The sequence below is a fragment of the Lonchura striata genome, chromosome 2 (genome assembly GCF_050655825.1).
Source record: "Lonchura striata isolate lonStrDom1 chromosome 2, ASM5065582v1, whole genome shotgun sequence".
NCBI lineage: Eukaryota > Metazoa > Chordata > Aves > Passeriformes > Estrildidae > Lonchura > Lonchura striata.
The window spans coordinates 112,520,690-112,536,316 of NC_140704.1; the positions used below are offsets into that span (position 1 = coordinate 112,520,690).

A 15,627-nucleotide genomic window follows, 5' to 3' on the forward strand; every position below is an offset into this window, starting at 1 on the left:
ACACAGAATTAATGAGTACTTCTGGTGGTAACCCTGGAGGCTAGCAATGCATTTTTGATCTTGCCTTTGATTTGCTAAATTTTTAAAATGTAGTTTTCATCCTAGTTCACGCTAGTGTCAGTGCATGTGAGAACTAAATTAGCGTTTGTTCATCCAGTGTTGCTTCCACCAGATGGAAACAGTGACGTTCAGCCTGTCCTGGGGATATAGCTGTCAGAGAAACAGTAAAGAGCCATCAGCTGGTGCTGGCTTTTGGGTATTACTGACATGGATTAGTATTGATCTATGAATTGGAGTCTTGTATTTTGTATCATTATTTTGTGAGAACTTTCTGTTGGTTTGGCTTTTGTTGAAACGATATTAATCTAAGTTGTTAATTATGCAAACTTTTTATACATATATTACCATTCTGTATATATTCAGGGAAACATAAAACTGTAGTACTAAAGTCAATTAATCATAAATCTGGTCTGTAGCTTTAGTAAAGACAGCCTATCATCATAGCTTCCCATTAGGAAAAGAAAATAGCTGAGATTTATCACACTGCCTTTCACAAGTGTAGATGTCATAGTACAGTGGACTGAGATGCCAGCAAAATGTAACTAAAGACTCTACTAGTATCTTAGCATATGTTTCTGAAATGCTTTTTCCTATCAAACATGGCCCAGGAGCTGTTGTGAAGCCACTGATGGATTATCTATCAACCCCTCTACCATGATGAGTAAAAGCTCTGTGAAACAGTGGCAAGTTACAAGACAGTTTCCTTAAAATTCAGCTCCAGCAGATTATCTTTGAAGTAAAGTTCCCTGCATATTTTTTCTGATATTATCTGGCTGGGGAGAATTCTCCCTTTATCAAAGGTCTGTTACCCCAGAGCCAAGATGTTGATGGCTGATGAAAGTGCTACAGCGCCTTGTTACTTTCAGCAGCTTAAAAGTCAATAAAAACTAGTTTTTGTCTTGTTGCACTCTTTTCTTCCTTTCCTCTGGAGGTGTTTGCTATAGGCAAGGTAAGTTACTAAGTGCTTCTTTAATCTGAATCAGAAGACTTTTGACACAAAATTTAATATTTTCTTTTTAAGTAGCCTGTTATCAATTGAAGGAAGGCTGAAGACTAGAGAGGCTTAATTTATTTTACCAATGACAAGAACTGAGAAAAAAAATAGCAATTTCAGTGTACTGTTGATGAATGTTGTTCCTGTGATTAAAAGCATGTGAATAGCATTTGTGGACACAATTCTCTGAGAACAATGGCCATATACAGTACTTTAATTGAATTGTAAAGGCATGTGATCAATACAGGGTAAGAGTTGTTAAGATTTTGAGTGAAAATCAGGTTGGAAGAAATGCAACCCTTACATCTTATTTGGGAAGAAAACAATAGTCCTTGGATTTGGGTCATTTCATCACTGTCCTAGGAGAACCAGGGTCATCAGGTTTAAACGATGGGATTGGAAAATTTTGTAAAGTGGTTTGCTGAGCCACAATTTTGGAAAATACCTAATTGTACTTCTCTCTTTCCCTCTTTCATTAAAACAATAAATTGTCTGGCAGGACATTGCAATCTCAGGACTACTTCCTCTATTTTTCAGGCCTTACATTGCCTTGGACCACTGATGACAAGAACTTAAAAAATCTTAGGAATCCCTATGGTGACCACATCAATGTCAGCTTTCTAACTTTCCAATCTGAACTCATTTCCCACAGTTCCACTCCTTTCTTAAAGAGGACAGATGCATCTCTGTGACCTGTTTTGACAGACATTTAACTGTTCTTTGTTGGTTTTTTGTGTGTCTTGACATTCTTACCAAAGCTGAAATCTCAATATGCCAGTAGAGCAGCTGGAGGCTGACAAGCCATTACAGCAAATGAATGCTGTCACAAAATTAAACTATAGTGCTGAGGTTTATGTGGAGGAATGTGTTTCTATTACTTGATAAGATGCAGATTCATCCTATGAAAGTTGTATTAATACTGTTTTCTCCTTGAGAAATACCTGTTCTCCTTCTCCATTCCTTCTATCCTGACTGATAAAGCCACAAATCTCATTGTTTTCCCAAAGCAATCAGCTTTCAGATGTTTCAGTTAGAGCCAAGAAGCTTTTAGTCTACCAAGTGTCTAAAAAAAAGATAAAAGGAAAACTACTTTTTGAAAACTTATATAGTGAATATATCATTAAATGAATTAACAGCTTCTTAATTTTCCCTAATATTTAGACATTATCTGTCACAGCACAAGTTTCTTCTTTCAAAATTTCACTAACACCCTACCTCTCTCAGATAAGGTATAAATTAGTCCTTCTTGCCTAATCTTGCCTGTGTTCATGTAAATACTCTGCTTTATTTTGTATAGTCTGTTAATAAAATGTGTCATTTATTCTCTACCAATGTTCCATTCAACTTAAACCATGTCTCTTTTAGCCTTTAGTGATTGCAAACTTAGCTGTTAGTGACCATAGTAATTGGTAATATCAGAGTCTGATTCACTGGCTACCTCTCACTGTATTATTACCCAGAGAAAAAACCCACATGAAATCTACTCATCAATTTGGAGCCATATTTAAATAATGACAGGGATCTCACTCTTTTGTGCTGGGGCCTTTTAAGTCATTCTGCGCTTGCTAACACAGTTTTTGCATTCTAATTTTAGGCATTAAACACATGGTTGAGAGGAATTTCTTTTTCAGCTCCTACAGCAGTGTGTGTTTTTTTCCCAAGTACTTCCTATTGTGGTTATGATCAGTGGAGCTGAACCAGTTGGAATGTGGGGGTGGAAGTGTTGGTGTAGAGCTGGTGGTGGCTTGGGTGCTGGCTGTGTGCTGCCGATAAACCACTGGTGCTTTGGGTGAGCGTTGTCTGCTCCTGTTAACATCATTTGGGCACTGTGTTCTGGTGACAATGCCAGAGGTCAGCAGTGCCAGGTTGAGCCTGAGCACTGTGTTTCCCTAATTGCAACAGAGGCCATTTTTGCTCTGTAGCAGATAGGGCATGACAGGCCTGTGTATCCTGTGCCTTTCTGATTGCAGATTTTCCAGCTCTCTGAAAGCTTGGGTCTTGAGGGTAGCATGATTTTCCTTTTTAGCAAATCTGATCATAATGTTTGAATTTACAGGCTTATTCTTATTGCGTTTTTATTTCAGGGAAATACAAACCATCTGTTATAAGTTATTCAAATAATATATATTAGTTTATGCAGAAATGCCTATATTGCCGAATAAACATTATAAAGTAAATTAATGCCCACTGTTCCTACTTTTGTTGATTTAAAAGTTTCTAGAACTGAAGTATTAATATAATTTAATCTAAAATGAAATGGGACTGGGACAGGAAGGCAGGTTACACTTCTGAATGCCACTTATTCTGGTGCTCTAGCTGTAAATGAAATATACCATCTTCCACCAGTTACAAACCTTCAAAACAAGAGCATGCTATATGTAGGTGCACAAGCAAAAGAAAATACACCTATGAGTTGTCTTGTCTCACTTATGTTTAGTAATTACATATATAATTGTAAACTCCAGCAAAACAGGGCCCCACATGGGTTTTTGCAAATCCAAATGTCTGTGAAGCAAAGACTTCATTAAAATTAATTATTTGTTTTGTTTTGCAGTATAATAACATTCTTTAGTATAAAAGCCACTCAAAGTTTGATGAATTTGATTAATATTAGGAATAGACTGATTATTTTATAAATATATTTCCAAATATAGGCAAGGAAGGCTTAAATAATCCTGAAAATTGTTTGGAAAAATATTGAAGGATGCATTAATTTTCTTTGCATGTTGGTAAAATTAAAAACCTGACATGGGACCACCCCTATGAAGAGTTAAACTGTCCCTAAAGCAAGTTCACACTTAAAAGCAAATTAAAAAGAAAGTAAAACAAACCAAACCACATCCAACCAAACTCTTCCCTCCTATTATGATGCAATGGGATTTGGAATTGTTGTGTTATGTGAGATTTATGATTGCACCAGATTTGCTAAAATGTAGAGACAAGGATGAATCTTATTGTCTGTGCAGTGGGCTTAGGTGTGACCCTGTAGCTCTCTTTAAGCTGTTTGAGGCATCAAATTGCTGTTCCAAAGAAGCAGCTGGGAAGTATTAACTGGAAAAGAGCTCGAAATACTTTCACTTCATCCTAGTGTGGATGTTATATTGGGAAATATCTTGAAGATATTGAATTTGGACATAAAAAGCAATAAAAGTTTGCTAAATTTGTCGTATTATAGTGTCCTAAAAACCCAGGTGTCCAGCAGCCCAGGGGATGTCATAAGCACAATAGTGACCCAATTTCATCCATTTTTTCCAGGAAGATAATGGAAAGGATAAGAAATTGAGTCTGAATAGGCTGGAAATAATGAAATGACACATACAGATTTGAAAAAGTACAGTGAACTATGTGTGGACACATTTCAGACAAAGAGATGGTCACAAACTTCTCATTTGTGGTTAAATTTATACATAAACATTCAGCAAAGTATACAGCTGAGAAATGTAACATGTGATATAGCTTATCTTTCCTTTAGGAAGTCTAGGGACACAGGTGTTTTCTCTGTGTTCCAGAAATACTAATGTTTGGTAGTATGACCTGACTTGTATGTTGGAAGAATGGAGGAAAAAAATTGTGCACAAAAATGTTAACTTTTTTTAAAACTCAAAAAAGGCTCAGTGGGAGTTCAGGTCTGCTCTTATTTTAGCAGACCTGATTAACCTATTTATTGTGATAATAAAAATGATAATAACAACAACACAACATTATTATTATTATTATTATTATTATTATTATTATTATTATTATTATTATTATTATTATTATTGTCCTTTATTCCTTTTAAGTTCAGTGACGGATGTCTGATCCTGAGAACAATGGGCTTTTATTCTCATTATAGCCATTTCCCTGGAGCTAGTCAGTGCTCTGGAGTCCCATACCCCATCTCTCTCCAAGCTTCCTTTAATCTGTGAAGACTTCCTTGTGATATACCTTCCTGCCTGAGGAACAGCACTCTTGGGAAGAGCAAGGTTTGACTTCCAGAACTGATGGAAGCTTTAGAAGTAAAATGTCATCTTTGAGAAGACACAGGTTGGATCAGTGACTGGGCTTCCCAATGAAGTTGATCCCATAGGCTTAAGACTGCAGGTGCTTAAGGAGAATGAGTTAGGCTTGGTGAGTCTTGCATTAAATTTTGAGCTGATTGAGGAATGGAAAAGGAGCTGTGTTTTGGTTGTTGTTTTTCTCTTCTCCACTCACAGAGACATTTTCAGACAATGTGAAAAACTACTTGTTTCTACCAGAGCAGCTGAGTCCTCTGAAATGGCCATTTTTCTTTTTCATTTTTTCTGCTGGTGACAAAAATCTACTATTTGGACACAAGGTGAGTTCCCTGTAGGAAAGCCATGAAGTAGAACATATACAACCCAAGAGGAAGATTGCTGTGCTCCAATTTTCTGTCACCTCTACACTATGGATGCAGGATTCCCTCTGTGTGTACCACAGGCACTTTCCAGCCCCACTTCACACTCTCTTTATCACCTTCTGTCTACCACAGAAATACAAGGTATACAAAAATCATACCATTGGGATGATTTCTGGATTCCAAGATAAGAACATGCAACTTTCCTGAACTTGATACCTTGTGGTTCTTTTAATGGTAAAGAATATACAGATATATCCTACAGGAATAATTTTCCAAGCACAATCATAATTTGGGCCATATCTGAAATTTCTGCTGTGCCTTTTGGTAACACAGTAGGGCTCAGTGTGTAGTGAAAAAAGTGTTGATTTTTTCATTTCATGTAGGAGAAATAGGAAAAGCCCATATGATAGATGTCCATCATGGTTTTTTAGGAGTTTTTAAACTCTTAAAACATTAAAATAATGTTAAAGTAAAATAATAAAATAATGTTTTTTTCTATACCTATTATTTTCTATACCTATTAAAATATACAGACTATTTTAAGATTAAATAATGCCATCCAAGGTTTTGTAGAAGGTCTTGTTACTTAAAATAGAAAAAATAAGGTCTCATATCTAAAAAGAGTGGAAAAAAATACCCTTAAAAGATTCAGAGATTCTTTATTCATTACATGTCTAGACTGAAATTTTCACATATATATGTATATATATTTAAAAATATCTATAAATATTTTGAAAGTAAACAATAAGAATATTGTACATCTGGATTGAAAGTTATATCAGCAACAAACACTTGTGCCACATTCCTTGTGAGATGTCCTGGAAAACATAAAATGTACTATGAATTCAAGATGAGGCTCCAGACTTCATCAGGACACCAATTACTGTGTAGGAGTTATAAAGCACTTCCATTGTTTTCCTCTGAAATATTTTTTGAGTGAGTTTAGCACACATGAAAGATATGAGGATGACAGCTCCAGAGAATGAAGGTTTCTGTTTATCTCTGTAACAGGCAAAAAAGCAGACAACTGAGGAGTGACTTTCCTCCGCACAGTTATGGGAGAGAACTTGTAGGATTGGGAGCACAGTAATGTATTTTGACCTTTACTAAACAGCCTAAAGAAACCATACAGACACTGTCAGTCCAAATAATCACAAATGCTAAACATACCCTGCACACAAACCTAGGCTGTTTTGACTAATTTCTTTTTAAAAAAGAATGAACCCACATATAATAGTAATGTAACACTAAGAAGAATATATATATATATATTTTTTTTTTTTTTTTTTTTTGTACTACCATGTTTTCATGTTCACAGGCTTTGACCTCTCCATTTACACTGCTACGGTGATATCCATTAGTGGCAAAAGCGGTTTTCTTTTTCATAGATGTTTGCAGAAGCAGCAACCTCCACACCGACTCCAGAAGGACTGCAGCTGACTATAACTACTGGACTGTAACAATGATACAACAAAGCAACAGGAACTGGGCAATAGCTGTATTGTCACTAAAAGCCCACACCATGGCTTAATAGTCTTTCTAGTTGTTTTGGTAACAAAACGGCAGGAAGCCAGTTCAAGAAGCAAGCAAGGCTGGGTTGTTTCTTTTTTTGTGGATTTTTTTAAAAATTTTTTTTTGGTTGTTATTTTGATTTTCAGCAGCAGCAGACACAGAATGCTTGTGATGAAATCACTCTCTGGTTTCCATTCCATCACATTTAGGCACATGTCTAACTGAACAAATGAATAGTTATCTATTTATGTGTAGGCACTGTCTTAGCGGAATCCAGTCTTTCAGACAAAACACACTCACCCTTCTTTGTACCTATTTCAAGGTTTTAATAGACTACCAGCATCTAGAATGCAAGTTATTGTTCCCTAGAAACCTTTGGATAAATTATAAGACATGAATGCCTCTCAGTGAGATTTTGCAAACAAGAAGAAAAAATTAATGGCCATCATTGGCTGTATGTTTTCAGTAAAATATGCTCCAGGGCATATTGACATTTGTCAATTAACAATTAATCATCCTGAAACACCCAGTGTGGACAAAGAAGGATTACAGCATTCCCACAGTATAGCTGTTGGAGAAAACTTTAATTATCGATATCATTCTAAATTATCAGGGATGTGAAAGGAAGGGATTATCCTGCTTCTCTTCAGTGCTTTAAGATGACTCACATTTTCTTCCACAACTTTATAGAAAGACACTTCAGCCCCCCTTTCACCATTCTATTTTGTAATCAACAGCTTTGTGTTTTGTTATATAGGATTCAGGTATCTTGGGACAGTATTGCTGTAAATCCTGATGGATGACAGATCATCAAATGAATTGCTGTAAATATTAAGTGGCTATATTCTGGCACTATATTCTGAATAAATTCAGCAAGCATAAAAAATGAGATGGCAAAGTCTAAGTAATATGATAGTAATAAATGAAATCCGAGGGCTAAGTAAATAATAGTCATACTTAGTTTTGTTGCTGAACCTTAGTTTCCCAGACCAAGAAAGGGGAGTGGAGTACAGATAGAGAGAAATCTCTCCAGCATGTGTTGTCTCATATTACTCTGGATTAGTTGCAATAAATTTCTTCTCTAGGGTTTAGAATTTGTGATTCAGAAGGGGTTTGCAGTCTTGTGTTTTTCTATTATTTTAATGATTTCTTTGAGGAAAACAAAGACTATTTTCATTTTAGATAAATTACTTATAAATAAACCTCAAACACATGTCTTTATTGTAGGCTGTTGTATAAAATTGGACTGACATTCAAACATTCTGACCATTTAGTTTCTAGTTGCCAAGACTTTTTAAAATTAAGCTCTGCATATGCTTTAGTGTAATATTTAACAGGAATCTTTTGGTGTTCAGGATGTGATTTAGATGCACTGTTTTAAAGACCGAGATGATGTGTGGGCTAGTGTAGATAAAAGTATCTTTAGCTTTGAACACCTAAGTAGTCAATTTATTTTCAAGTCTCATGCCTAAGACTAAGGCTGTATTTATGTGGAATAAAAAAGGACTTTGTTAGAATGGGAGTCCATGTCACAAGAATGAATGTAGCCTACACCAGTCAAAAAAATTACACATCATTTGCTTCAAAATAATGTATTTAGTGTTTTCTATGAAATGTTTATGACATATCTTGCCTTGGGGTTTTTCCTTCTGCTTTTCCTCTCACTTGGTAAGTTCCTCTGCTCAGGGCCCACCTTCTGTCAAACCCATTATTTGGAAATGTCACTACAATAATGACATAAGAGGGAAGTGAGAAGATGACATTTGAGGCTCCATGTACAGCAAGACTCTGTCGCTCATCTGTTATAAGAACCCATGATAGAAACAACAGAAACTCTCTCTTCTGAATAGGATATCCAATTCATGTGAAAGGGATAAGCTACTAATTCCAGACTTGTGACAGTATATTTTATTTTACCCATAATTCTACACAAAGATTTGGGGTTGATTTGCAGCACAGTTATAACTTTCTCAGGCCCTGTGGATTACAGTGGCTTGGTTTTATTTCAGATTTGATTACTGTTTTGTAATCTGTCATGCCAGTTTTATATTAATGAATCAAGCCCTAATTCTGAAATGGTATCTGCCATCTTTTCATTCTACTGTACATCACCTGGCAGCTGCATATGTAGTTGCCATGTAATTTATACTTTGCAGGTGTCGGTAACTCCATGTCAGAAAATAGAAAGATGCATGGATGTATTTGGTAATTACTGTGTTACTAACAGGGTAATTGCACACTTATTTCTCTCTACAAATTACATGGTAGTCACACTCCGAATTACCATTAAAGACGTCTTCAATAGTTGCCAGTAAATAATTACTTTTTAATTACAATATAATTACATACTTATTACTGTCTGGTAGAATAAAGCATTACTCGATTCTGTATACTTTGTGCCATTGTCACAGCAGCCAAAGGTCCATGGATGTCATTCATATGAGCACTATCAGTGGCAACACACCAAACTTTTTGAAAATCTGTTTATTTGAGGATAGGAAATGGCTACCTCTAGTGATGCCACTTCTTGAGGAATCATTTTATCCTGTTATCAAAGTACCTCTCATTTAAGGTTAAGTCTGCCATGGTTTTCAAATGTCATTTTGACTCCTCTGTTTTAAATTGACAGGAATATTATCCATGGGTGTCCAAAGCTCCAAATAATTGTATGCCACCTTCCCACTGACAGTGGTGAACTCCCACCTAATAATTGACTCTAAGCTACCCTGCAATAGACTGGCTAGGAATTCGAGAACCAGCGTAGCATAAAGTTCCTAAGCAGTGGGGACCAGAAGAATATTCAGAAATTCTGTTTTCAGGGAGGCCCGCTCAAATGAATCCCAGGAAATCTAACAGAATCTGTCTACATTTCATACTAGTAACAAAGAGGACTCCAGATCTCATGAAGCAGCAAGACTTTTAAATTCTGAAAAAAATTCTAAACTTTCTCAGCCAGGGATGCTTTCCTTTCTAGACTAGCTACAAGCTTTTAGTTACAGCCTCACCTTACAAAAAACCACAGACTTGCTGAGATATGTGTAAGAATGATTAAGTACTTTAGTGTAAGATTTTAGAGTCTGGTTTACTGCAAATACAATAAGAAAATTATGAGGTTCAATTAATCATCGGGATTTGGATAGCCTGAGTTCTGCAGAGTGTTAATCACAGTTTAAACAAATAGGTAGCATTTTCAACCATTTAGAGCATGCTGTGCTGTTCAACATCCTTTACAAATGAATGAAATTCTTCCTGTGATTCTGCACAGAAAAACAAAACAAACAAAAAAAACCAGGCACTGAAAAACTCCATCTCTGTTTTGACTTCTAAGGCAAAAAGCCTTTCTGTTTGCTAGTTTATCATCCTCCCTAGTGGCACTTTCAGGCAGTGTTTATTCATATACATTGCCACTTTCAATAATGTTCTTATTTGTAGATAATGGGGAAAATATTTTCTATTTCAAGTTTTAACCTGAATCTGATCTTTCATACAGGCAGAAAGTGAACTGATTAAATGTAATGGAGATGTAAAAGTTTCAGCTAATAATGGATATTGAAATAAGATAAATTCTTTCAGTTAATCTTCAGCCACATTTTCAAAAAATCCTGCCAGTATTTCTCTCTACACATATTTTCACCCTCAAGGACAGTATTGCTCACAAATTATCTTATGAATAGATGAAGTTGAAATGCAAAGAGCAGTCAACAGCTACTGTGAACAATCACTAAAACAATTATTTTTTCACATACTTCTTTGATTTCAGTTCACTTAAATCTATTTTTGAGGGTTGGAAAAATAACACTAGACTAAAATAATATATTTCTTTGTGCTTAACTAGCAATACTTTTTTTTTAGGTCAGAATTTATGAAAGAATTTAGCATGCCTGACATGTTGGCAATCTTAATTTTCAGGGCCTTCCTTTTTAATCTAAAATATTGCACTTTAGTTTTGAAACTGTATTGGTGGGGTGTGGGGTGGAGAACAAACTGCAGACCACTCAATGGTATTGCAAATAATTCAAAGGGAAATTCAGTGTTTGAAAGCAGTGTCATTTGCTAAAGGGCATTTGCTTGCAGACAGGAACATAGACAGAGCTACTGTCTCAGATGAACTCTGCAGCACAATAAAGTCTTGTCTATACTGGGATTTAGAAATTAAAGAACTTCTACAGAAATAGTATATTAAGATTTGAGTTTTTAAGAAAATAAGGAACTACTGGATTCCCAGTATTCTCAGAAGCCAGTATCAAGTGGGAAAACAATGCGTTCTTCATGGACTTTGAGAGGTCTAGCATAATTTCCCTGGAATGTATGCTATCTATATACTGAAAGTTTTCACTAAATTTTTGCTTTTCTAGTGTTGAAAACCTGTTTTGATTATTTTTCTGTGATCCAACCACTACATAAACCAAGATAAATCTTCATCATGGTTTCTATAAGCTTAGAGAGGTTAACAGGAGGTTCTGACTCTATTGGTAGGGAGAGAAGAACAGACACAGGAGCTCGCCAGTTCAGCATTACTTCTCCACTTAGAGGCTACATGATCATACACACCCCATTCTTGGAACAAACTTTTTCACCTTCAAAGCTTTTTGCTGAAGCAGCAATATTCTGTCAAGAGCATCGAAGCAGAGGAGTGTTATATAGAGTGGAGAGAAGCAGTAGCTGATCTGGAAAAAGGACCATTTAAACTTGATGCATTCATCTCAAAAAAAAAAAATACTTTAATCCACCATAATCTTGATACATGCATGCTCCATTACTGGAATAATTGAACCTGGAGTAGTTCCACTAATAAAAATATCCCATAAAATCAAAATACAGGAGGAAATCAAAGAAGAAGATGGAAAAATCTGATTAGCTGGGGCAAAAGGATATGGAGCAGATGTGGGTTTGCAGCTTGTTTCTGTCTAACATTTCAGTGATTTGAATAAATTGTATAAGATTTCAGTATTTTAGTAGTCCAGGTACAACACAGGAATAGCAATCCTTCCTCTGTTTCCCTTTTCCACCCTGACTATTTAGCCTGTCAGTTGCCTGACACATGGGCTCACCTCAGTGTCTGTTTGCAGCATTCCAGTTTTGATGGGGGTATCTGGCTGGCACTCATAATTGATGGTACTAATATAAATCAAAAGTCTTTTGCATGGACCTTTCCTGTGTGGCCAGGATTTACAAGTGATTATACACAGCAAACACATTATTTTGCCCCCCCACACCTCTTGCTCCCTCTCCACATAACCTTTGTTTTCTGTTTCTGTTCATTTGCTGAACCATCTTACCATGCACTTTTAAGCCTTCTTTTTGAACTGTATTTTGATTTAATCCCTTTTCATCTCTGAACATAGACTCAGGGTTTCCTGGACTTTTTATGCATATAGAACTGATATTTTACAGATATGTCTCCCTACCTAAGCGTAATATTTTAAGCTTTCCTGTAGCCTCATTAAATGAAATTTTAAAAAGAGGAACAACATACATTTAGGCTAATGTCATGTATAGAGTGGCTTTGCGATTTTCTATTAAGAATAATAGAGAATATTATTTACTTAACAGTGACTGTGTGCTGTATCTGTGCATGGTTTAGACAAAAAGGATCAGAAGAAAAGGATATTCTGAAGAAAGCTGGTGTGAATGGAGTTATTTTTAAAATACTGAAGTAGTGCTGCTTTTACCTGTTTTATTTGTCATTTTATGGGAGGAAGTTGAAAATGCAGCTGGAGATGAAAAGCAGCAGGAAAAAGAAGGGTATGAGTAAAGCTAAAAAGGTGGAAAAGTCTGAAAAAATGTATGAGGAGCAGCTAGTTTGGTAGGTTGTATTGTCTGAGTAATGGGAGGTGAGAGAATAGGTGGAAAGACTGGAGGTGAAGATGAGTGGTTTTATTTTTAATTGGATGAGGAATGCAGGAGTAAGGTGTCGGCAAGGGACAGTCAGGCAGTCATTTACTTTCAGCATTTTCTTCTATCCTTTTTCAAAAAGGTATCCATCTTGACCAAATATTCAGAATTTTTTTTACAGGCATTATTGCAAAGACACACATCATCAGCTGTCTATAAACTGAAGCTTGTCTATGATATTTTTCTCTAACTGTGGATTTGTACACTACAGAGGAAAAAAACATATTGCACACACACACAGTAAAGAAAAACCTGGTAACAAACAACTATAGGCTGACTAACAGAGAGTGTTACATCATATCCAGAAAGACAGAATGATTTCAGGCTAACAGCATTATTTTATTTTTATTATAACATGCCTCTGAAATGTGTTGTGACTAACCATTTGAAAAGTTAACATTTGTTTTTGAATGAGTAGACTTGGGTAGGCATGAGAAAGCATACACTCTCTACTAGCAAATCATTTTTATATTAGTCAAAGCAAAAGCTTCACAGCAAATGTATGTAAATCACTGACTTTCAGGGCACCGAAGGGAATGTACTTCATGCTATAACTTAAATACTAATGAAATCAAGTGAAAATGATAGTCATTAGTCAGCTGTGCCTTGATAGGGTTCCCTGTGGACTGATACAAATTCACCATTAGAAATGGATTCTCTCACAGTCCACAGTGAGCATTTAATCCCTCTGTAAAGCAGATTTAAATTTGATGTTTAATATGTCGGTTTTTCATTTCAGGTCTCTTATGTTTCCGTATTTGCAGCTTGTGTTTAATCTTTTTTAAGTCACTCTAAGTTTTTTATCTGCATTCTCTTGGATTTATGTGCATATTATTGGCCTATGCGAATCATACAGCTAGAGGTATTAATGATAATCAGTGAATGTGAACTAATTAGCACACAGCTCAATATAATGATGTCTCTTACAAGCCAAATGACCCACTTTGATTTCAGTTCATAAAAGGAAAGTGTTTTAGGTGTAGCATCTTGAAAGGTGTCCAAGAAAAGGACAGCCATGAATATTTTTCATCTCTTTCCATATAGAAAAACAATTTAAAATGATTTTTGCAGATCTGATTCTGACAGGTTATTTGAAAATAAATAAACAGAGGCTCACGTGTCCCTGTACACAAACACATGTTCACACACGCAACTTTTGATAGCTTAGCTGAGATCTTTTGAGATGAGTAAGAAGTGAGATTCTTTTCAACAGTCCTGCGGGTCAAATCCTGGTGTTGGGAGTATATTCTGCCCACTCAAGTTTTTTACTAATGCTAGATCCTTATTCCCTTACATTTTGTCAGATTTGCATAGGGAACACCAGTGGGCCATCATCAAGCCTTGATTTGAACAGAATCTACTCAGAGAAACCTCACACTTAAATGAATAGAAATATTTCTCTACATTGGAATAAAAACATATGAGAATGTAAAAGTCGTAATATTTCTTAGGAGTATTGTATTATCTCCAGGTTTTCTTGACTTACTACCCCATCTAATAATATTTAGTATTAAAGCACTATCAGACTATTAAAGAAACAAAGCACAGTATCAGTGTCTCATGTGCACTGTTCACTTTTAAAGTTGGAAGGAAAATCTCTGGGAGTAATAAGCATTACTCTGGGCTGTGTGTTTTGCAATATTATAAATTATAAATGATAATACTACGTAAAACTAAACCAGAGAATAAGCTCAAGCACAGATTACTGATTGTCTAGATTCCTAATAGGCAGCATGTTCCTGCTAGTCATCACCTTCCAGTAGAAAAATCAGACATGATTCAAGTCATGGCTATATCATTCCCAACAGGCAGTGTGGACAAGACCACACAAGATATGCTTCTCTGCAGACTTCCAGGGTAAAGTGAAAGCCCTAAAATTGCCCTGCATATTCTCTTTTTACCTTTTATGTGTCTCTCTTCCATGTTCCCCCTGCCTTTTCATTCCACTAAAATGATAATTTTCCTTGTTCATTTAAAACAGATGTACATTTCTTCTCAATCAGTCTTTATATAACCTCCCCAAATTCATAAAAACTCATAACAAGCCCTTCTGGCATGGGATTTGAAGCAAACAATGATGGTGTTGATGTTGAAGACACCTTTGTGGCAGACAGATGTGCAGTAGTTGGTCTGCTTCTTTCATGAGCATACAGACCCAACCTGACGCTGCCCTGAAGTCAGGTGTTGAAGTGCTGTTCTCCTGTTCCTTTTTGATGGTGTCCAGTCTCTGGTGATGATACAAGAAAATTGGTGGAACTTACTTTCTTCCTAGAAAGCAGAATTTTACCTCCTCTCTGGTTTGCATTTTCAGTTTGATTATCAGTCAAGAGCTTTAGTCAAGCTCTGGTCACTAGTTCCCCAATCCTGCTTTATATTAAGAGTTTGAAATTACAATACTGAATAGGAATTAAACTAATTCCTACTTCTGTATCATAAGATACATACATACGTACAAGATAAATTATTGGAAAGCACCTCCATACAAAATTCTTTCAATTGGTAGGTCTGGACTTCATGAGCACAGGAAAAACAGACAGCTTTTGTGTAAATCTATTCTTTTAGATATCTTGGATTGAGTTTTTAATAAGTTTGCCTTTAAATCTAGTAGACGTCTTGTGCAAAGGTATAAACTTTTGACTTGTTGCTGTTGCTACTAAAAACCTTAGCTAAGAACAGAACACAATTTGCATGTAAACTCCAATCAGAACTTACAGCCAAAGAGAACACAAATCAGGCAGTTTTCAGCACTATTCTGATTCATACAAGAGTGGATAAAAAGCTGTGGGCTTTCCCATCCTGACTTTAC

At 35.9% G+C, this 15,627-nt stretch overlaps 1 long non-coding RNA gene across 1 annotated transcript in view; it reads right to left on the reverse strand.

Annotated features, from left to right (window-relative positions):
• Window positions 1-14,509: 14,509 nt before the first annotated feature.
• The window catches only part of LOC146768373 (uncharacterized), a 53,743-nt gene continuing 52,625 nt past the window's right edge, over window positions 14,510-15,627 (reverse strand). Inside the window, exon 3 of the long non-coding RNA XR_014952885.1 lies at window positions 14,510-15,048. This is a non-coding gene — a long non-coding RNA (uncharacterized LOC146768373). The remainder of the gene's footprint in view (window positions 15,049-15,627) is intronic.